This window comes from Rhagoletis pomonella, unplaced genomic scaffold (assembly GCF_013731165.1).
Source record: "Rhagoletis pomonella isolate Grant_MI unplaced genomic scaffold, Rhpom_1.0 Rhpom_scaffold_00004, whole genome shotgun sequence".
NCBI lineage: Eukaryota > Metazoa > Arthropoda > Insecta > Diptera > Tephritidae > Rhagoletis > Rhagoletis pomonella.
This window is the reverse complement of record NW_023458558.1, coordinates 30554766-30580150: the sequence shown is the minus strand read 5'-3', so window position 1 is coordinate 30580150 and position 25385 is coordinate 30554766. Positions and strand designations below refer to the sequence as shown.

General features: G+C 35.1%; 1 long non-coding RNA gene across 1 annotated transcript in view; it reads right to left on the bottom strand.

The window, feature by feature from the left end:
• Nucleotides 1–25385, bottom strand: part of LOC118737438 — a 481479-nt gene that overhangs the window by 202209 nt on the left and 253885 nt on the right. The window lies entirely within an intron of this gene.

Genomic DNA, 25385 nt, shown 5'->3' with positions numbered 1-25385 from the left:
TTTTGAAAAATTTTATTTTTTACTTATTTTTTTCCAAATGTAAAAATACAAGTAAAACTTTCAAAAAGGCTTTTATTTTTTCGGTCGAAATGAAAGCTAAAATTTGACTTTTATTTTTTTCGTCAAAAATACAAGTAAAAATTTGACTTTTATTTTTCCCGGTCAAAAATAACTGTTACTACTTTTTTCGTTAAATATCTTGTTAAAACGTAGAAACAAAGTGTTTTTAACTTAAACCGTTACAGTCCAATAGAATAGAGATCAAATTTTAACTTTTATTTTTTATCGAAAGAATAAAAGTCAAATTTGAACTTTTCTTTTTGACAGACAACATATTGGTGAAAAAAGCATAACAGTTACGGTCCCTGATCTTAAAATGTCCAATATATTTATATCAGGTACATCTATATTTTGCGCTTCCAAGACTACTTTTTTTTATATATCAGCAAAGGATTCAATTTTTTTTTTGATTTTTTTACATCCTTCATTTTTTACTTTAATTTTTTTTTATGTAATTATAATTACAGTTTGCTTTTTAATAAAATTTTGACTCTAAAATATTAAATTAACTTGAATTAATTGTGTGAAATTACATACAAAAAAAAATAAAGATAATTAAAATTTAAAATTTTTTTAAGTGTTTGACCGAGATTCTCTTCCAATTTTCAGAAATTCCTCGATAATCTTTTACCAAACGGAGGGTAGTTTCAAAATTGTTGACAGAAGATCTCTGTACGTAAATTTAGAAATTCTAAAAACTAAAATATTCATATAAGTAAAGCATACTAGGTTTTAAATATTTTTTGGTTTTACTTGCATGCACTAAAAATTCGTTCCAACTAATGCTTTGTCATTATCCTAAAACAAAGAAGCATTAAAAATACTAAGCACGTAAAAAATTAGCAAATATGAAATGTGACAAAAGATATTTAAATACAAAAGGGAACACGTGAAATTTTGCACTTTCAAAGCTGTCAAAGTATGGCGTGTAGCATTCGCACCTGAGTGGAATAAAAATAAAAATGCAAAAAAAAATGAAAATGAAAATAAACAAACGAAAAAACAAAAGCCATCAGACGCAATTCCATTGCAGGCAGCAAGGATAATGCGCACAGCGCATTTGAGAGGAATTTCATTTGTGTGCAAACAAAGTTTCTCATATGAATGAGCAAAAAGCGTTCAAGCAACAACAACAATAGTAGCACATACATAAAACGTCAAACACCAAAGAAGCGAGGAAAAATTTAAACGTGTCATTTCGCAACGTAAATGAGTAGCAACAAACATTTTCATTGCGCGACTTCACACTCCGCAAAGATGCTAGTGTAACATATCGAGCCCTAACCGCCAAAATAACGTAAGCCACATTTTTTTCAAAATTTTCTTTTTGATGCAGAAATGGATCTCGATGCTCTAGTAATATTTCTGCATCAAAAACAAAATTTTGAAAAATATGTCGCTTACGTTATTTTGGCGGAGAGGGCTCGATATGTATACTGTTGTAGCATGTACGTATTTGTTTACTCATGCATTATTTTTTAATTTCCTTCAAAGACTAAAAAGAAAAATTGCTTAAAACGATAATAGCTCACAGCCCGGTGAAAATGAAAAATAAAAGATGAAATAATCCGCTAGGTGGCGCAGGAGTCGAGGCACTTGGAAAACCTGTATGTATGGTCCGAATTGAGATTGATACTTAGAAAGCTTGTTTTGAAAAAAATACATTTATACTATTAACTTATCTATTATGAATGAGTTTAATGCTTAAAGCGCAAAAGATGAAGCTGATAATGACGTAATTGATGTTCCGTACAGTGTTGCCATTGTGCGACTAAAGGAGGAATTTGACCCATTTTAAGCGCCACCCGACCCGACTTTATGAAAATTTTGATTTTTTGACCCTTTTCCAAAATTATGTGCGGCTTTTGCCCCCTTCAGAGATTTTTTGGGAAATGTTAACAGAACCATCCTATCAGAAAATAAGTACGAAAAAATTGATCACTTAAATTTTCTGAAGGAAATGCAATTCTTTTTCTTGCAGCAACTAGATTTATGTGTATGTTTGAAACCCTATTTTGTTGGCCCGCTATTTTCTTTTTAAATTCAACAGATTTATTCTTCTACTGTAGTAAAGAAAAGCAAAAATAATATGATTGCCCTTTTTTCGTCAATGACACCTTTTTTGCGACTTTGTGAAAATTCTCAACGGCAACACTGGTTCGGTACTCTGACCAAGACGTGACTCGAATAGCAAAAGTACTGCTCACATATAATCAGGTTGCAGGATTGGATGGTTTGCTCTCTGAGCTATTCAAAAAATGGCGGCGAAGAGTTAGTGAAAGACATGCATTAATTCCTGCGTAGAATGTGGCCGAAGGGTAAAGTAGGGCTGTCAACATTTTCTAAGAAATTTATAGTACTTTTTGAAAAAAATCAGAAAAAATATAATACACTTTAAATATATATAGTATTTTTTTTTAGAAAAAGTAAAAATCATCATTTTTTTCTTTATTATGCATTTCCTCTATAAAAAAAAATATATTTCTTTGAAAGTATCACATGCTTTATCGCTATCAATATTTAAATTAATATAAAAGTGAATTTTTTATTAGTGGGATACTCGGTTTGTTTCTCTCATCTCACCATTTCAAAGTCGCTAATAGGAAAAACTCTTTCTGTGAATGCCGAAGTTGCAGGAATAGAGAATATAAGCGTAATAATTTTAAGTAAATTTGGTAAATCTTTCTAAGTATTTTTAAAAATGTTGCCATCTGTGGACCCTTTGTTTTAAAGTATATTTATTTTAATATTGATATTTCATCAATTTTAAAACATTTCTTTCTTACAAATGACTGAAATATATTTTTATTTATAATTGAAGAAATATAGTATTTTTGCATAATATATTTGCTTCCAACAGTATATAGTACGCAGACCTAAAAAATAGTACAATACTATATATTATAGTACGGTTGGCTACCCTTTGGACTTTCCCTGGGGTATCTGACCATACATCTACACATGTGATAGAACAGAACCAATTAAAAAGCAGTTACTTGCACTTTGTTACAGTAAAATTGAATGGGCTATAAAACTACATACCAAAAAAAAAAATTCTAAGAATTCTGAATACAAAGGGTGAATATTTTATGAAAATTTGACGATTGTTTTTTTAATTGTTACTAAGTTGAAAACTTTAGGTTTTATGGATTTCGCTGAAGAGCGAACTATATTTTATTAAATTTAACTAAACTACTAAATTTAAATGAAGCAAACTATTTAAAAAAAAAATTTAAAAAATACTGTACGATTTTCACTAACACTCACCGTGTGTACATTAGGGTGGTCCCTAAAAAATCAAATTAAAGTATTTTTTCTAGCCTCACTACCTCAATCGGTAATACCATGCTCACAGATATAAAATATAAATTTTGGTCCCAACTGTAAACGGTTTGGATGTGTCGCAAAGGGTTCAAAGGCTAGATGCCTCTATGGACTAAAAAAAAACAACCAAAATACAGTTAATACCCAAAATCGATACTACTAAAGTCGAGAATATCACATACTTTTTCTCCCTATTGGATTCGGTTAAGACGTCGTCATAGTGTAATCGGATTTTTGACCACAGTGCGACAAGCCTTTACCGACTTCAATCGCGACCAAAATTTACATATATGTGATATCTTGGACTATAGTGGCATCGATGTAGGGGTTGAGGGTTAGGAAATCTGATGTAAAAAGTTTCTTCCTACATTTAAGGACCACCCTAATGCACGCACATACAGTATGTAATTTGTATACATACATAAGTACCGCTGCCATTTTGTTCATCGCTGTCCTTTTCTATTCTTTCATTTCTTTTCTTGCCAGATTTTTTTTTGCTATGAATTTTTATTTTCATTTGCATACTTATGTACATATGTGTGTTCATTTATTTATAACAAACCTCAGCATTTACATGCAAGACATGACACATACATATAAGGTACACAGACGTACACACTTACATGAGAATTTCAGTACTGGCAACCCCCCACTTATGTAAATGTCTCTTCGAAATTTGATTTTCCTTATTTCCTTTCCACCCGCCCACGCATTTCCGAGCCCCAGCATGTCAACCAACGATTACTGCAGCCATTTTCTTACAGACCGACATTACGACGCACAGTTTGCCATTCGGCATGTAACTCATAGTTACATACATACATACAAATTTCTTCCTTTTCCTGCACATGCAATTTGCTCTCGAATTCCTGTCAACATTTTGCATACATTTTCCTTACGAGTCGTTAAGCATTCAAGTCCACTCATGAAATCAGCCTAAACGTCACAGACAGTCGCTATGTAGTACCTACTTGCCCTACTGTCCCTGCCGCCTCCAACACTCCAACTCGCACATTTTTCCGCACGAAGTAGCAAAACTAATTTAAAAATTCAAATTTCTTTTGCAACAATTTTTCCTCGCAAGTGCGGGTTTGCATGTTGGTGTGTACGAATTGGCAAATAGCTTTTGATTATGTGTATGTATGTATGTAACTCCATTTTGTGGCTTGGTAATTTGTATTTTTCTAGTTTCATTGTTAATACATTTTTATGACTTTCTTGCCTTGACTTTCTTCTACCTTTTTTGTTATATATTTTTTTTCATCTTTCATCGTATTCCTCTCGTTGGAAGTTTATATCTGGCAGATTTCTTTAGCAAGGACATGAGTGTTACATATGCACACATTCGCATGTTTTAGGAGCAGATTTTCATATTCGTCTGTTCGCCGTTTCAAATTTTTATTTTATTTTATTTCGATTACCCTAGTTTTGCTGGCAAAGTTCTCGACAAATTTGCAATAAAAATGCAAAAGAGGATATACAAAATAAATGTCAAAATATATACATACATACATTAGTATTTTATATAAGTACATTCAGTGGCATCATTGTGACAGAGAAGTTTATGTTTGAATTAAGACTCCTTATTAAATCGCGTAATTTTCATCAAATGAGCGCATGTACAAATCAGATAAGTTTTTTATGATTTCCTTATCATTCCACTCTTCTTCTTCTTCCTTCTTGATTAGCACAGTTAAGAACGTCTTGGGCTGAAACCAAATAACGAAATAACGAAATTTGTATCGATATCGTAATCGATATTGCTACCGATATCTTCGGACTACATCGATATAGTAATCGATAAATTTATCGATTTTGTTATCGATTTCGTTATCAATATTTTTATCGGTTTTTTTATCGATTTTGTAATCGATATTTTATAGGATTTGGTTATCGATATTACTATCGATTTTGCTATCGATAGTGTTATAGAATTTGTTATCGATATTGATATTGATTTTGCTATTGATATTTTTATAGAATTTGTAATCGATATTTTTATAGATTTTTATCGATTTTGTTATCAAGTTTTATTCGATTTTGTTATCAATACTTTTATCGGTTTTCTTTATCGATTTTTTTATCTATTTGCTTATCGATAGAACGCAGTGATGTCGGCGGCGAGATGGCACGAAAAGAATCGCTAATTGCCATTTCAAGAGCTGAACCAATCTGTGGTCTCAATGAGTCCTCTTCGAAAGCCGTAATTACTGAGTAGGTACAGTCTGAACGCAGTAAGTAGTACAAAGCGGTTGTGGGCTATAGACAGGCCAGGACAAAACCTAACCACAGAGTCGCAATGCCGGTAACGTTAGGTTAGGTTAGGGGGGTGTTTCTGGACTATTGTATACTTTCACAATTCACAAAAAAAATCTACTTTCGCAATTTGGAAAGCTCGAAATCGATTTAGAAGGCTTGGGCGAGCCTAGGATATTGACCAAAAAATTCCAAATTTCACACAGATTTTTTTTTTTTGAAGCATAATGAACCATATTTTTGCTATTACCAATCCAAATTCTAAAAAAGCGGATTTTCGGCTCACGCTAATATATATACAGCATACGTAAACATATCGTATGCATTTCATGCATGTGACTGCACACACAAAAGTCGACGACTAGTGTGCAAATAACTTTGTGCATTTTATTTGTCAAGTGAAATTACTTGTTGTCGCTCAAGGATATTACGCCTTTCACCGCCCCGCCTGTCGAGCGATACGCGCCCGCCCAGCAATGCCAAAACACTCAGCTGACGATGAACACTCAAAGACATGAAAATGCAAATTAAAAAGCAACAAAAACAAACATGTACATAAATGATGCAGCCAAAGCTTTTCGAAAAAAGTAAAAGAAAAAATAAAATAAATTGAAATGGAAAGATGAGCAACACAAAAAATACAAAGGAAATATTTAAATCCTACAAACAACCAACGCGAAGATAAAATGTTAAAATGCAAAAAGTTAAAACAAAAACAAATGAAAAAAAAACACATCGTCATCTGAAGATTTTCTTGTCACGGAAAATATTAAAATTAGCATTAACTTGGCTGTTTATTTTGCATGTGGCAAAAGTAGTTTCCGGTGGGTGGGCAACAATATGCAGCATTAAGGCATGGCATGAAGTTGGAGAGTACCCAAGGCGCCAAAGCCACGGCAGGCTCAGTATGGGTGAGTGAGTGCTTTGGCGGTTGCGGGTGCGAACAGCTGCAATCAAAACGGCTGTGTGACTTTCGGCTTCTGGTTGAATGGTGGTGGGGTGAATGGGCTGGACCGGCGCGCGGTGCTGAGCTTTGATGTAGGCAGAGCAGGCTGGTACGAGGCTGACAACTGGCCAATTGAAGGCGCCAAAGCATCAGCATAATAAGCAGCACCAACGCAAAAGCGAATGGCGGGGCAACGGCAGCTTTAGAGCCAATTTCATACCGTGAACAAGGAGATGGGGGTGCATTGTTCCATCATTTGACAACAGCAGACATATCTGCTTTGCTTTGATTTCACTTGTTGTTGTGGTTGCTGGGTGCACTCTCCGCCTTGCTGGCTGTCACAACGGATGAGCCGCGCGCGTATTTGGAAATGTGATGCTGTCAGGCAATTTTGTTGTACATTCCACTTCATAAAAATTTTGATTGGCTTTCATTTCTTCTCGTTTTTATTTTTATTTGGTTTGTTTGTTTGTGGTTTGTTTATTTACTTGTGTCTGTTTGTGGATTTGCATTTCGCTTTGTGCCACCGCTGACTTTTACACTCTTGTTCAACTTTCAACTTTCTTTTTAGTTCGTACATATCTCTGCGTCACTGTTTGGCAAATATCCTAGCAAGCAAGTGGAGAAAAAGGAATATTAGCATATTTATTATTTCATTTGCTGCTGGCGCTTTCAGCATGTTAAGGTAAATGAGGTGAAATAAAAGTTTCTTTTTGGAATATAATTTGCGAAAAGTTTCGCATTTCACATTTTCCATTTGAATTACTTTTGCAAAGAGTTTGAAATGTATTAATTTATTTGTATGCATGCCATGCGCGTGGTATTCTTTTTAGTGGAGAAGGTAACATCTTGAGTTTTGCAAAGGACGTGAGATTTTCAAAGTTATTCGCATGAGTTAATAACTTGTAGTATTTTAATTCGCATTTGTGCGTGTTTTGATTTATTAATAACCGTACCGAGCGGATAATCTATTCATGTAATTTAAAGTTTGAAATTGCGTGCTGCATTTGAAAAATTTGCATTATTTATACATAAAAAAAAGGAATAAAGACATCTGCAAGTACAGTAATCAGGTGAGATCGAACATTCTGAAGGCAACACCTCTACATCCATGTCAGCTTTCATAGAGGGTAGGAAGCTGCATGGGTATGGGCTGTATCAGCTCACCACGAAGTAGGCATTTTACGTCACACTTTGACGTTTAGAGAGAGCAAAGGTTTGCCCACAAAGATGATTCCATCTCGCCTACTGTGGAGCTTAGTAGAGAATGAACTCCTTCAGCTTCCCTTTGAAAACGGTATCCGCTGCCAAGGTTAAGCAAATGACACAGCCATCATAGCCAGAAGGAGGTTTGAGAGCCCAATCTGCGATCTAATTCAAAGGGGTTTAAGACTAACGAAACGAAGCGAAGTGAAGTATTTGGGACTAATTCTAGACACAAAGCTTCTGTGAAGGAAATATGCGGATGCGACCATTTCCAATGCCACGAAATCACTAATGTTGTACTATGCCTGGCAAGTATATATGTGCTGTGGATAACCACTAGTAACCAAGGCGCGGTACCTTGGTTTTCAAGAACTCCCCCTTCCACGGTGAGTTGATCACTGGCCAGGCGGCTAGAAGCTTTAGAGGAATAGAAGCAGCGGTTTTCGCACCCAGAATTCCAATATCGGTTCCTATGGGGCAATGTTCGAGCATTTTCAGGCGACAAAATTTGCCACCTAGCTGTGTATGGAGAAAAATTTACATACTTAGAAGCTACCCGAAAGAGTGGATCGTAATACCAAACAATAGTCAGGCGACGCTTAAAGCTCTTCTTTCATAAGAAATTAAATCGTTATTAGCCCTTTATTGCATTGAGGAACTTAACTCTCTTTGTAAACAAAACAAGATAAATTACACTTGGGTACCAGACCACTAGGGTACAGGGGGAATGAGATAACTGAAGGTCTCGCAAGTGAGGTAGCAGCCATGCCTATACTTGGTCAGAGCCCTTCCTGGGACTAGGCCCCAATACTATTAAGGCAAATCTCAGGGAGGAGATTTATGTATGCCTTGAGATATCTCAACTGGACAGCGGCCAGCGGCTTAGAGTTTACTAATTAGCCTTCCAAAAAAGAGACTTGGAATACTAGTAGGCCTCTTTCAAGAACATATCCACATGCTATGTATAGACTGGGGATATGGTTAAGCGATCCTTGTCGGTCTGCGACCGATCCTTGTCTGTTCAGCCGACAGCTCGCATTGGAGTTGCTCCAGTGATCTGGAAGGTGAAAAGAGATTTGTACTCCTAGCTGTTCTAAAGAGCTTAGTAATACTTTGGAAGTCGAAAGTAACTCGCCCCTTTCTTTGGTATCGCTGCTTAAGCAGCAACGCAGCATGGCTACGGAGGTGGTAGTTTTTTCTTCTCTGCTGATTCTTGACATACCTCATCGTACCAGATGTTTTTTCGGGTTCTGTGAAATCCGACTGGAGGCGGTGCGTAATGAGGGGAAAATGTGATTTCTATGCGCGCGTATGTCGATTTGTTGAATAACGTTCTCTGAGAACAGTTGTGAGAGTCGAGTGGCGAATGCATTGGCCGTCTGCTGGGATCGAAACTTTCCGACGTTGAGCTTTTCTTGCGTTGTTATACGCACATTTTTTGCTGCACAGATTAGGGTGCGTACCTTGCCTGCAACAAGAAAGTGGTCCTAGTCGATGAGTGGCCCTCTGAAACACTGGAAGCGTGTCTTCCGTCTATCACAACACGATAAACTTGGTGTCTCGCTTTTATCTGGAGCCAGCCAAATATGTTGATGGATCTTTTTATGCTTGAACATAGTTCTGCATGCCACAATATTTCGCCGCCGTTAACGCACGTTTCATCGCTTTTTTTGAGGATTGAGACTACACACTCGTCGACCGGGGTGAACTGCATTTTGGGCAACGGATTCTCTATTCCACTACAAATCTGACAACGAATTTTGAATTCTTTTTATAATAGCTGTAGTAGTCGTCGCAAGGCCCCAAATCTTTTCAGCTTTTGTTCTTACGAGGCCATCAACCTACTCCGGTTAGAGGCACCTTCCCACTAAGGGTGGGGCTATTCTATTTGCAAGCCATCAAATCGTAGTCCTTTAATGTTTGCCGTAGTCGTCATCTGAAGAAGGGGGCCTCATCCGAGGTTTTATATAATTCTTTGGGAATGTTTCTTTGGCCAGAGAACCAGCCTTGGTTCTGGAAAGTGGTAGTACGCACATCTAAACATTCGGCTGCATAGTCATACGTATTCGGGGATATATAGACTTAAAATTAACAGGACTTCAGAGTATATTCCCGTTGTCTATAATGGGTATTTCGTCTGCAAGTCTTCCTTACCTTTTCCCACTCTTCTTCGTTCACTAACAAGCCTCTCTTCAAATCATCGAAGGAACAGTCGGAGATTTAGCTTATACCCATAGAAAACTGATAGGATCTTCTTACTTACTGAAACATATGCAATTTGCAATGTAGAGAAATTAAATTCCAAAAAAAATCAAAACCCCACTCCTCTGTACTCTCCAAGCAACTTCTTACATACGATCATTTCCAGGATGTCAAAACACGCGTACAAATTAATGTGGGTGTCAAATAGCAGTGATAGCAGAAAAGCAATGATGGAACTATGGACTATAAAATATGGGCGGAAAAATGGCAGCGACAACAGCAGCAGAAAAGGAAACTTTTATAAGAACTGTGGACAGGCCGACTGTGGTGGCTTCTGAGGCCATAAACTCAAAAATGTAAGGTGTGGCGCGATGTGGCATGTCAGTCCGACTGACAGTCAAAGTGACTGCTAACAAATAAACAAGCAAATTAAAAGCCACCACGCGAACATATGGTACCGCGCCGCCCCTCGCTCCACAGCACATAAAGACGCGTGCAAACGTAATTTCAGCGCAATCGCAAGCGAATCGTTAATATGCGATAAATGCGGTGAAGTTTGGGAGAAATACGCAGACAAATGAGATATATAGACCAAACATAAATAAAAAAGTCCAAAAAGCTACGAAAGCAAATTACAATAATTAAATGGCTCCGCACTTAATTGGACGAGGATGTGGTCAAAGAAATACATACACACAATACATACACATATACAAATAAATGCCTTTTTGAGGTGGGTGGTACGCAAGTGTGACTGGAAGACGAAAAGCAAAAAATAAAATATAAATTAAAGCAAAAATGTAGTGGAATTGCTTTGCGCAACGACTGACCGAAGACGAACAAGGCTGACGGGCGAACCCAGAGCCGAATTCCCGAAAAGTGATTAGCATTTTGGGATAATAAAAGTTAAGTTGCTAACTAAAAGTTGTGAGTGGCACAGGAAAAATTAGCTAACTGGAAATGTGGGCCGCCAGACACAAAACTTGTACACACACACATACTGTATATATGTATGTATGTACGTATGTGTATGCGTAAGGAGCAATTTCGTTTAACAAATTAGCATAATTGTTCACAACATAAAATTCAAATTAAGTACAAGTGAAATAAAAATTGTTAATTACATTCATGGGTGGGTATTGCATATACATATGTGTGTGTGTGAATATGAGTGTGTATTCGCTAAGGCAACTGCATATTTGAGTGTCCACTTTCTCCTCGTCCAATTGCTGTCCCATGATGAAGCAAATTAGTTTGTATTCGCTAATTGCGACTTGGCATGCTTGACGGCCATGATGGGTTCGGCGAAAGAAAAAAAAATTAAAATTGCTTTGACTTTAGATAAGCACGTCGAGCAGTGATAGAAATGTGCTAAACTAAAATGGAGTACAACTCAGGTCAACAAATGCGTAGAAATGAAATGACAATTAAATTTATTAGATGTGCTTAAACGAAGCGGGCGTCGCACATACATACGCACATATGAATGGAAAGGATAAAGTGGAAATTGCAGGCTATGTTCGTATGCCAAGCAAAGCGTTGAGTTCGTCGTGGTGTTTTTGTTGTGTTAGAGAGTGTGCGAAAATTAATTATTTTGATAGTTGAAATTTACCACGAAAAAAATCACTTGAGGCATGACAATAATGACATCACTTGAGTCTGTCGCGCAGCATATGGCCACTTTTTGTGTGCATACATATGTAAGTGTCCTTAAAACAAACAATGAGTGCACCTGGGGCGCGCTACGGAAGTGAAATTTCCCTCAATTAAATTTCTAATGGTTCCATAACAAAGCTTTAAGAATTGTTAAAAAAAACACTAACACAATCGGACAAATTTCGACAGTGACTGCCACTTCTAATGCAAACCAAAATGCCTGCAACACACGTTTGGATTAACAGTTCAGTTTAACTGCTATTTACGACCCATATGTATGTATGTACTATATTGATGCGAAACCTTAAGATATGCTGGCTAAGGGGTCTCCAGCCAGCTATTTATGGTGCAACTAAAATTAGGGAAGTCAAAGTAAATAAAGGAAAAATATTAATTAAGCTACTAATCGAAATGTCAGAAATTTTTGAAGAGTCCATACAATTTCATTCTACATAACCACCTTTGCTGCAAAGGTATCATAATCCAAAAAAAAAAAAAATATCAAAAGTTTTCAGTTGACATACATATTTACGCTCCCATAGTAGAAATGAAGACAGATTTTATTCTAATGAGCCATTGTAAATCGTTGCAACTATAGCATTTTGGCATAACATAGAAGTAAGGGGTGGCGGTGATTTCAAAATTATCATTTTTTGGATTATGACACTCTTGCAACAAATGAGCGATATGTTAGGCAACAAATACCAAAAGTGTAACACTTCAAGTAGGCAAACACCAAAACTCATTATTTGCTAACTTTTCGTCGGCGCTCCTAACAGCTGCTTAAGTGTGCCGAAGTTATTGTCATCGACTGTCCAATCTATTGTTAATTGTTTGACGATATCACACCGCGATCTCCGGCACTCGACAGCGGCATACACAACAATCAGATCAGACAATTCGTCAGCATGTCGTCTGTGTATCCTTTGTGCTACGGTCCTTGCGTTGCTTTGCAAGTACCTTGCGGCTGTGGCATTGTCCATATGTGCGCTTTCGCTTAAAGGACAGCGAGCATTTTACAATTTTATTACTTTTTTTATATGAATGCTAGACGTTTGTAGTTGTTATTTACTCCACTTGTCAACGACACGCAATAACTACTTGCCAGTGTTATCAGCAGCCGGTTGTTTTTGGTTTGTTTGTTTTTTACTTAAGTTGTACTTTATCCATTGGCAATTTAGTTAATTGCAAAAAAAAAAGGTTTTTTGATATTTTCACTGTAGTTAAAAGAAAAAAAGAAAAAAATAAGTGTTGGTAGCTTAACAATGACTACTTTTTCAAAGTAACAAAATTGCCAGAGATTGTTTATTGTAGATATGAATTTAATCACTAAACGCTCATTGACAATCGCTTAAGTAAATGGGATTCACTCCAAGTGAAGTCTATAAATAAGTCTGCGAGTTTAGCTATATACACATGTATGCAGATTTGTAAGCAAGAAATCAGAAAAGAAAATCACAACCAAAATGCAGTACCATTCATTTTACAGATATTTTTAAAAGTCCAACAAAAAAGTCTAACAAAACGAAAAAGGTCTTCACTGAACTGAGGCTAAATTCAAATTTTTATCTTCCCCACCATGGCACACAATCAGTTTTGCCTTTCAATTTCTTCACACACATTGCTTGTCTAAAATCACTAAAATTGAAAGCCATTACGTACGTAGGCTGCATTCAACTTGAATAGCATTTTCATTATAAACATGCCGTCCTCAAGAAAACAATGTAACTAACTAGCTTGTGAAGACCATTTCCCCATTTTTTCACAAAATTCGAAGACCAATGTCATAGAAAAATTCACTACTAAGGAAATGTTCTACAACTAAGTGATACATACCAATCGATTTCTTTTTTCACCGAGACTCAGATTTGAAAATAAATTTTTATTTGCAATGTTTATGAAAAATTAAAAAAAAATAACAAATATTTTGGATTTTCTTTTATGTCTTAGATAATAGTTATTACAGCCTTTTATTTATAAAAGTCATCAATAAAAATCAGTCAGTGACTTTACTTTTAAAGGTCGGTCATCACTAAAATTCAGTCACCGACTTTGTAAAAGCCATTAACATTTTTTTGCAGCTAAAAAGGTGTTGGGAAACAAAAGTTTACTACGACTTATTGAAACTACTTTTATAAGTATGATTTAAAAAATATAAGTCAGTGATTGATTTTTATTTATGACTTTTATAATAAGAGTCTTCGATAACTGTTATCTGATTTAAAAATAAAAAATAACTGCTATTTGCAGATTATTTATATAAAAATCAAAAATAATTGTTATTTTCGGTTTATAAAATAGAGGTCAGAAATAACGGTTATTTAAAGAGTAATTAAACAAAAGTCAAAAAATAATTGTTAAATACCGATTTTTTAAAGAAAGTTGTAACTGTTACGGTCCCTATATAAAATTATCTATTTCTTAAAAAGTTATGATGAATTGTTCTTATTCAGATATTGCTTTATAGAGCTACACCATCCAAATATAGGAATTTAATGTTCAAAAGACTGAATTTTTTCCGTCGAAATCCCACTGTGCGATGTCAGTACTTCTTCTGTTGGAAGTTAATATGGGTATTTCAAGCAAAAAAAATTTTGTCTTCTTAATACTTTGAAAAATCTTAGAACCCTGATTCAATAATTAAAGGTTTGCTCATTATTGACATTCGAGTTTTGACACTCCCCTAACTCCCTTACAAAAGCTTTGCACACACACACACGAACCCACACACAGTGCCTTGCTAAGTGAGCCGATTTGGTCAAGAGGGAGCGAGAAAACTGTTTTCTGAGCAAACCTTTTATTATTGAATCATGTCTTGGAACTTCTTTCGAGGAATATATTTTTATTTTCCTCGTTTTCTTTTCAAGTTAATATGTTTAGCAAACACATTCGAAAGGCTAAAAAAATATATGTATCTATTTAAATATTTAAACGATAATTGTGGCATTTATTTTAATGTCTTTGTTATTTAAAGTGTGTGCAACTTCCGCGATAGATCATGCGGGCAAAGTAACCTAACATATATTAACTTCACTCCTTTGTGTTAGCCAAATCGTTAACTACTTGTGTAATTAGTTAGTGGTGAGACAAGTTCTTTTCATAAACTACCGCAAATCGATGTATGAATTTCTACTCTGTCGGAAGCTATAACAAACAGAACGCATCCACCGGAAGTCCTTCAACCGGTTCAATTTTAGTTTGGTCACAAACCGGCATTCACAATAGTACTACAAATAATCTCCAAAGCGGAAATTTTTCTTGTAGCAATCACTGCTTAGCTGAGAATAGAACCATGTAATAAAAGTTTTTGTGGTCTCCAAATGCAATATTTTATGTACATATGTTCTACATTAATTCGTGTAGCACATACGCATCGATTTGTGGCACAGTGGGACAGAAGACTGGAAAAGTTGTCAAAATGTTCGCTTGACTAATAAAACATGAAAAATTAGAAGAAAATAAAAAATGGTTTTATGGTATAGCTTCCCTCCAGTACTGCTGGAGCCAATCGCTACTTTTGAACCGCTACTGCACCGACTCCTAGGTAAGTAGCTACTCTATTAACCCGTGGTAGTGCACATGGTAGTGCAGAGTCGAACCAGTCGTAAGCAGAATAGCGAAAAACTACGACGGAGGGCGCCCATAAATCACGAAAGTGACTACCCGGTAGTGCAGAGAGAGCCGATGGTGACTACCGCCTAGGACATTGCCTTGTTAAAGTAATCGATGAAATACACTGCAAGTAGTCGGTCGGTAATTGACGGTGTTTATCACGTAGCTACCGATTCAGCAGTCCTGTAGTCGCTCCCCCGTACTGCAAGGTTATTATCCGTGGTATATCAAAAACTACCAGGTGTCAAACAATTTAAAAAAAAAATCCGTGTAGACGCGTATTTTGCATTTTTGACAACAGCTTTAAACGTATTAGAAATTCAAGGGATTTGTTCAATTTTCTCCCATTCTGTTTGTATTTTCTGTAAAAAGTTTATGGAAAAAAATTTAACAAAACAGGGTTGCCAGATATGTGGAAGTTTATAATTAATCAAAGGCTCTACAGCATATCTCAATTTCTATAGTAAAACAAAAACCGTTTTAAGAGATAAAAAAAAAATTGTTGGGTGGGGTTGCCGCCTTTTTAAAAAGCTGCTTATTTAATATCGCAATATGGGTATCAAGGGGAGGTGTTTGAACAACTTTTAACGTTAACATGTCTTTGAGTAGGGCTGCCTATCTATCAACTAAGGCTATTATTTTTATAATTAAATTACATTATTAAAAAAAGTAAAAATACGAATTAGACAAATTTAAGTGAATTTAAGTAAATTTTATATCAAAATTTCACTAAAAAAATTGACTAAAATTGATAAATGGATTTAAATATTATTTCAATATTCAACCTGGACCACGAGGAGGTTACAGGAATAAACTTTTATTTTTATTTTTTTTTATTTTATGTTTTAGTAGTTTAATTAACGGAAGAATAAACTCAGCAATTAAAAAAAAAGGCCTTTATTAGTTCCAGTATAATCTTAGTCATCGACAATTATTTTTGTCAAAAGAGACAAAACTGATTAATATATGTATTCATTTGAAAGCTCTAGGCAGTCTAGCAAGTGAAAAGTTTTATTAATTCCTGTGCAATCTTCATCATCGTTACAATTTGTGTAAATAGAAATATTGACTGTTTAATGTAGTGGTCGAGACGACTTTTTTGGATAAAAATAAAAGTTATTTTTTTTGTCAAGAAATATCGCACTAAATTTAAATGGTTGTAAATCAAACAAGGAAAAAATATACAAAAACAAAAAAAAAATTGCCAAATATACAAAAATATGCACTTATTTACCATTGAATGCCATTTTAAAGGAAATTTCATGATTCGTAAGATAACCTAATGATAATTTCCTTTGAAAATGCCCAATAAAAACATGCATTCGAATGAGATTCCTAGCCCTATTTATTTGTAGGAAATATTACCAGAAAGGAAGGTTACTCATCCGCCGTGTATCGCGCATGTTCAAAGACGCACACGCGTTTTCTTGAAAATTTAACAATTAATTACAAAAAACGTAAAATATCCGCTGATTTTTATTAAAGTAGATATCTTTGGAATAGTTCGTTACATATTTTTTTTTAAACAGCGGTGGCTAGCAGTGGCGAAAATCTTAATAGTGTACTTTGCTTAAATATGTAATTTTTATTAATTCAAACCTGTTTTAAAACTAAAAATAATTCTCAACATAATTTGTTACAGTAGGTAGACTTATTGATAATTTAAACAAATTCAAGAGTGAAATCTGCGGTTTTAGAATTAGTTATTAATTGATACAATTTTTTCATAATTAAGACTTACAAACACTTTTTCAGATGTTATGGACACTGGATTTGTTCTAGACATATTTTGTTATCGATATTTATCGATGTTGTTATCGATATTCATAGATATTGTTATCGATATTTATCGATTTTGCTATCGATATTTATCGATTTAATTATGGATATTTTTATCGATTTTGTTATTGATATTTTGATTTTGTTATCGGTATTTTTATCGATTTTGTTATCGATATTTATCCGATATTTCAACTTTAAAATGGAAAAGGAACAAATCAGATTGATTTTGGAGGGGAAGCTAAAATACTCTCATACGCTATAATTTTCCGCAGGGATGGTTGCGCATAATTGTGTTTACATACATATATACATATGTACGTACGTATTTATGAATGTATTGCACAATCATCCCGCCGTTCGCACACCTTCCTAAATTCCTGCTTATGTATCGACTTGCGCGCGCGTACCTTTTTTTTAATTCAAAAACAACACAGGCGCACGTGTACTACATGCATACGTAACTACATACATATGTAAATAGTTTGTACATTTGCAGCTGTTAACGAATTTTATGCGTATCCGTGTCGTTGTTGTTTACGCGCTTGTGTGCATTTTGATTTCCGTCGTGCGACGCGAATTTTTTACTTATTGTGCGTTTGAATGCAAATATACTGCGCCTGTTTGTATGTATTTGTGCTGGTATATGCGCATAACAGGAACGATGTGTAGCAACAAGGATATTGCAGCATCCTTGCTATCGATCCTGTTGGCCGCTTGCCATATTCTACTAGTGTAACGTGTGTTTATTATACGTACCTGGATGCGCAAGTGTGTCCCGATGTTGCGAAGGACGGTAGTGGAGGCATATTTTTTATGACACGTATATGTATGTATGTATGTTGGTGAATGAAGAGATTCAAAGCGAAAGAGAGGAGTCCTGATCGATACAAATAGAATTAAGTTCGGAACATAATTAACATTGTCTATTATCCTTAATAAATTAAATCTTAGATCCTGGGCAGTACGTTTCAATTTCAGGCTCGAACCATTAAGTTTAGGCGGTGTAAGGGCCGGTAGTTTGTACCGTCTGGCAAGAAGAGTTACCTCAGTTTATCACGAGCACAGTTTATGGTCCCGGTAACTAGTGTGATCGTACAGAGTTTGGGTAAATTTCCCCTGAACGATTACTGAAACAACATCGCGAAATGCATAAACAGCGCCACTTCGAAAGCTGCAATCGAAAACTTTAAATGAATTAGATGCAAAGCATTTCACGATGGGGGCATGATTGCCTAGGCATTGGAATATTCTTGAAATAGGCTTCGCAGACAAGCTTGCATAGATAAGAACAAATTTACAGTCGGTTAGTTTTGCACCCTTTCTCTGCTCTGGCAAAAACAGCGCATCAAATGTTAAATAAGCTATTCATTCAGTTTTTTGTTTTCAAATAATGCGGTAGTGCCAACTGTTGTCAAACTGACCTAAGAGTGTAGCTTTGTTCTTTACCACGTCAAATGCGCTTTAATCTCCTGTAGTTGGAAAGATACTATAATAAATAATTTTTGAGCAAAAAGCAAAATTGACTTCAATTCTCATATCTAATGATCACCTCTGAGCTACACCCTTTGCTTTGAAGAAAGAATTATAGAAATCGGTTGACGGGGTCCAAAGTTATGCGCTAACGTACATACAAAAAAAAAATATTCCAACGAATTGATAACGTCCCCCTTTTTTTAAGTAGGTTAGTAAATAGAAAATAGATTTTCTTGGTTCGACAAATTATTTCTGAAACATGGCCTAGGCGGAGGTTAGGAAATTTGGGAAAATACTCCAAACTTCGGCTCAAAAAGACGGGGTACGTTACGGTATAGATAGGTATAGATAGTTGGACTGAAATCGTTAAGAATAAGCTGCAAGCAACACCAATATGCGTACAAACAAAGCGAGGGAATACTACGTTACCCCCTGTTTATTGCCCTCAAAGTTTCACGATAACAGAAGAACAATTCTAGTAGTTATTCTCCTGGAAAACCTACTAATTGGCCGGATCACCCGAAAAATTCGAAAAATTGCTACAATTGTCCATTAAAATTTCAAAGTTTTTATTGAGAATTTTATGTATGCATTGTAGTCCATTACAAAAAGTGTGAGTTTGAAGGGGCTACCAGACTCCATACTGAAAATGATTCTAAGGGTGCCGAGCGAGGCTGGGCAAATAAGACGAAGAGGATACTTTTTATAAAAATTCCTCGAGCATATTTACCTAGACTTGTTTCAATTGTATATATATCAAGCGCTCTGCATTTTATACGACGCATGTACATTAGGGTGGTCTAAAAAAAATATACAAAAATAAAGTCGCAATTTTAATGCTTTTAACCCCTAAAATTGTTCTATATCGCAAAGAGCTATAATCCTATTTTTTTTACTTCGAAATCAAAACATATTTAGAGATCGCTCAAAGCGCTCAAAATTTTCCATGTATTTTATATGGGAAAAAACTGCTTTTCGTAGAAATGGTATGGAATTATTGAAAATCAATATTTTTCGATCAGAAAACTTTGGATCTCTTCACGAGATTCCCCATAACAATACGCAATTGTTTATTTAACCACATTTTTTATTGGTCTCCCATTGCATTTTTAGGGGTTTTCGGCGGACCTCTATATTACATATTTACCATGAAAAAATGGTTAAATAAATAATTGAGTAATATTATTGGAAATCTCCTGAAGAGCAACAGAGTTTTCCCGGTCGAAAGATATTGATTTTAAAGAATTATATACCCTTTGTACCTAAATGTCTGTTTTTCCCGTATAAAACACATTGGAAAAGTTTTCAGGGGTATATATTTCGGTATAGGAAAATCTTATTGGGATGAGAGCATACAAAATCCGACTTTACTTTGCCACATGCATTTTTGGACCACCCTTATGCATATAGATATTTACATGAGCGGGATCAGTATCGATCGTAATTTTTTTGTGTGCTTCTTTGGTTCAACAATACTTCGATCTGTCATGTTCTTTCAATTCATTCACCTTATATGCTGCTATTTGAAATCCAGCAACACCCTACATAACATATGAAACCTACAGTTACTACCACAATCTATGCTCTCATACTACCGCCACCAACAAAAAGTGCATACATGCATTTGCCTATATATATATATATATATATATGTAGTGGATAGATTGAATTAATGCACATATGTAATTCAAAAATCACTGCCAACTACGCCGACTCTACCACCACAGCAAGCAGGAACACCATCAAACACCAACCCTAAGCCAACAACACCGACCGAGTCGGCTTGCCTCATTATTAAGTAAGAGAAACATCAACGCCCTAATTCTGGGCAACAATGTAATGCATTTAAAATGTAGTAATAATATTAACTACTCAAACGGCTGGTTGCCTGGTACACTAAGGTTGTTCCCAGTTACGACGTAATTGTAAAGCGGTGTACGCGACAGCGACAACTATAGCTGACAACCGATTGGCGTAACAAAAGTCTGCCGGAATTACTAGACACAATGAAGTTTTGTGTGAGTGTTAGTGCACGGTAAACTGGGTAACGCTGTAAGAATATAGCAGCATGTAAGGCGCGCACAAAGGACAACATTTTTACCAACATTTACGCAGCTCACACAGTCCAGCCCATTGAACAGTTGCGTGTGAAAAATTAGTTATGAATAGACGAAATATAAGGTAGGAAGTGATATATAGGAGACGAGTTTGTTGAACTGGAAGCTTAGTTTATTTCCTCTTAATATTTGCAATATTTCTTTTAAAATAACGTTTTACTTACTTCGGCTTCGTATGCCTAGTCTCATAGATCGCTACCAGCAGCAGGGTTTTGACAATCGCTAAGCAAAATTTTCGTCGCCAAATTCTCGAAATGGAGAGCAGTTAGGCCTGAAAGTATACAACATGGGAAAGCGCCTGCTATCCTTTTGGAAATTTTTGGCGCTCAAAATTTGCGATAGCAAGTGTTGGAGGCCGGCTGCAGTATAGATGGAGAAGAAACTTGTGGCGTTTTCTTTTCCAGCGAGCTATGTTACATTCTCATTGCCCGATTTGTTCAAACAGCAAGAAGAGTGCTTTTTTGCTTATTCAGAAGTATTTGGTCGGCAGTGTTCTGCAACTTTTTAGGATAACTTTTTATTCATTTATTTAAAAATAACGAGTGAATGCAAGAAAAGTAATTCGAGCAATGTATAACATTCTCTACGCTGCAAAATTTCTTCTCATATTCAACTTTTTTGCACATGTGCGCTGAGAAGAGCTAGGTCCACTAAAATTGGTACCCTTAGCAGAAAAATATTTATGTAGCTGCCTCATTGCTGAGTGTGTGTTTTAGATCTTTATTGTGACATACCTTTAGGCACTAACTTTTGCTTGCTGTCGTCGTATTGCCCGCAACTGTACGTAATGATACGTAATCTTTTACGACCAACCCCAGTGTTTGCGCGCTCTTTCTGCTTACATACTTTGGCTCTCTGCCTTAATACAGCCATTCAGTTTCCTCCCCTGACCGCCTACTACGCGCACGAGTATGCACACACCCTCAAGGTGAACGTTACCCCTGCTTTAGCAATACAATACATTGTTAATATACGAAGTCACCGCCTCAACGCTAGCCATTGTTGGTTAAGACATGCGTTGCGACGAGCTCATCGATTTTGTGCGCCTGGTATTCCTTGGGCGTTACCTTAAGAAGGGTTAAACAACGCTGATGGACACGTGTCTAATTTAACGCACTTCATTCATTTAATGCACTGCCAGCAAGCAGCTCAGCGTGTAACACTTCTTCAGCAGCGACAAGAGATTCTTCTGCAAATCGCAGTTCATTAAAAAAAATAAAACAGCAGCAGATCACCATAATGTGCCTTTTGTAAGTTTGCTTGTAGGTAAATGGTAAACAGCAGCAGAGGTCAAGAGAATGCTATGGCAGTCGGTTGGTTACCGCTTTGAACTAGCTGAGCTAGTTTTTTTTTACCTTCGTTACGCTTTTATACTAAGTCAATAGTTAACATTTACCTTGCTTCCTTTCTCTTTTTTAAGTTCTTTGTCCAATAATTGACTTCATTAAATGCATTGTAGGCGAGCCTTGATGCAAGGGTTGGTATTCAGCAATCGCTGAGAGCATTGAGAGAGTCTTCTATTGTTGCATGACAATACTGGTTTTGAATTATTTTCAATAAATTTTACTACTCCCACTATTTGGTGATACAACTTAGTGCTCATCTATATTTGAGGTCGTATATTTATTTGTAAATCTATGTATGTACGGATGTGTGCATGTACATACCCAGTAATTATAAAGAGAGTAAAAAAGCAGAGTCGTAGAGCAGCAGTTTAATTAGGGGTTACGGAAGCATAGAACTCAGTTTTACCTTAGGGCTGAGATTTAATACATTGATATCATTTAAGCAGTGGCGAGATTCTAATCTTCACAGCCGGATTAACAACAACTGGCAACTGGCTTTCAACTCAATCTTTGAAAAGAGGAAAATCTTTCGCTTTCACTTCTGTATGTCGAAGGTGTAATTGAAAGATCTGCTAGCGAAGAGCTTTTAGCGTTATTCTGTTTGTTCTTTAGCAATAAGTTTTCTAAAAATGAAATGACACAACTAAAAAAGCTAACATTTTAAAGAAAATTATATTAAAAAATAAAATAGGTAAGTAAAAATTAATAAAATAATAATCATTTTTAGAAATTAAATTAAGTTAAAATCAAAAATTAAAAAGTAAGGTTGAAAAAGAAAAGAAAATATTGTAATTACAAACACAAGGAAATATAGGTTCCTAAAAATTAAGTGAAATTGAAAAATAAAAATTTTGCTTTGTGATATAATGTACAATTAAATTTAATTAAGGAAATATTTAATACAAAAATAAGTTGCTAAAAAATTAAATAAAAAAATAATTCGATTTTTAAAGCAATCAAATCTAAAAATTATAACAAAATGAAGTTAAAAAAGAAAAAAATTTAAGAATTAAACAATTTTTTTTTTCTTTTGAAAACAATAGAATCCTAAAATTAAAATAAGTTCCTAAAAATTAGATTAAGCGAAACTAAAAAATTAAATTTTGAAATTTATAAAATTAAATAATTAAAAGAAAACTAAATTGAGAAAAATTTAATTTAAAAAATAAGTTTCTAAAAAATGTTGTTTTAAAATACTTTTACTTTCTTATACAAATCTGAAAACTAAAAGAAAGTTTAATTAGAAAAGAAAAAAATCAAAGAAATTAAAAAATATGAAATATAAAAATTAAAAAAAAAACAAATTAAAATAATTTCTTAAAATAAAAAGGAACTAAAAAATGTATATACTATACATACATATATAAATTTTTGTTTTCAAAACAATAAAATATAAAATTCAACGGAAGATTTAATTAAAAAAAAAAAAACAGAAAAATTCCGTAACAACTCGGATTTCTCGAATGGTACGCCAGTTCTTTGCTCACTGGTTATTCAAGTTAAACTATGCCTTTATATACATAAATATATTGACAATGTTACCAAATTCAGGAAAGAGTTAAATCAGTCGCCTAGCCGCAATATTTCGTTGCCGTCAAATGAATTAGTTAAATTCAGCCCTACGAAATACGCATTTAAATGTTAAAAAGCCTAGAACCACAGAATATACAAAAATAATTAGTTTGAAATTAGGACAGGTAAGGAAGAGAGACATACTTGGGCAAATGTTGTAAGCTAGAGATGTGAAGAGGTATACATACATTTATACATATGTGTATGTACTTAAAATAAGTAACGGAGATGTGAAAGGACAGTTGCTGCTAAAATTTTCAAATTGAAAAACTCTTCCTAATTATTACATTTTTTAAGCGACTGATATCTACATACCCGTACATCTAGAAACTGCTCAGGTGGACTTCGGAAGTATTTTTCTAAGTATTTGACCAACCCGCTACTGAAATTTGTGATGTGCATTCTGGTGCTATAGGACAAATAGAAGTACCTACATTTTTAGGGCGCCTCGGAACGGCGAATGGTTTTATGAGAAGCTTTTACGGAGGGTTACCATTGCCTACCGAGGGGCGAGCGCTGTTGGAAAAAAAAAAGTTGAATGCTAGTATGCACCTCTAAAAACACCCTGCTGCTCGGAGTTTTCCGACTGGTGTCCGGAGAATGAAACCCTCTGGCTTATCCTCTTGACAAAAACCTACGCTCACGGGAACAAAAACTCACCGCAGGGAACGATACCATATGCATGTGTGTTATTTTCACCCTTACTCTCTGAATATAAATAAACATACATATCTACATACAATACCATTACTGAATACCTGTTTGTCGGTGGTAAATTTGTATGTATGCATGTATGTATGTTAATCCTGCAACAAGCGCATGCCTCGAAATATGCGCAACAACAAATCGCCTTCTGTTTGCGGAATGCATTTTTGATGTTTACTATGAATGCTGAGCGCCTGTTAAAAAATTTAAGAAGAAATTGTATCGGGCTAGTACCGAATCTCCTCCTGGAGCTATTAGTTCCTGCAAGCAATCGTGTAGAAGTAGTAAAGCCGCGAGTAGTTGGCCGAGTGTCTAAGATGAGAAAAAATTTCAAGTAGGTACTCGTATGAAGGGAAAATTACTTGAACAATGTTATTTTATCGAAATATCTTTCGAAATTGAATAAGAAACGCCGAACATATTTTACAAAATACAACTTCGAACACAGAAAGCAAATCACCTTTACTTCCTGTGGTTTGTATTCCGTTCCATAATCAATGAGTGGAACCTTAAACTATGTTCACATATCAATATTATCTCAATCAAATCTTGTTTTTTAATCACCTCGTTTACACAGGCAAATCTCAGATTATTAGCCGTCAAATTTGTTGTGCTTGTTATTCTCACATCTCAAGGAAAAGTTATGTTTCTTCTCTGTGCCACTGTGATCACGTTTTTCTACTTTAATAAGCAATATAAATATATTTTAACTTAATATTTTATTAAAAATACTTTTACAGACCTCTTTTACTTGCTAGCGTACATTTTTGTTTACTTTTACATTTGGCATTTCTCTTCTTTTTCGCAAAAACAATCGATAAAACTAGGATGGACACCGAAAAGTTATCGGTTAAATCTGAGATTATTTTATAATTACAGATTAACAAGGGACGAATTTTATATGGCTAATCTCTTGTTATAATTACAGATTAGGGTGTTAAGCTTGAAAATGAGGATAATCTACTTATATGTGAACCTAGTATTAGATTGGAAATATCTTATTTTACTACCAAATGATTACGACAAAACTGTATACACACACAAGTATGTATGTGGATGTCTAGTTCGAAAAAGTCCTGTTGCAACTTTTTACCTTCGATTAGAATCATCCTAGAGAACATCTTACCC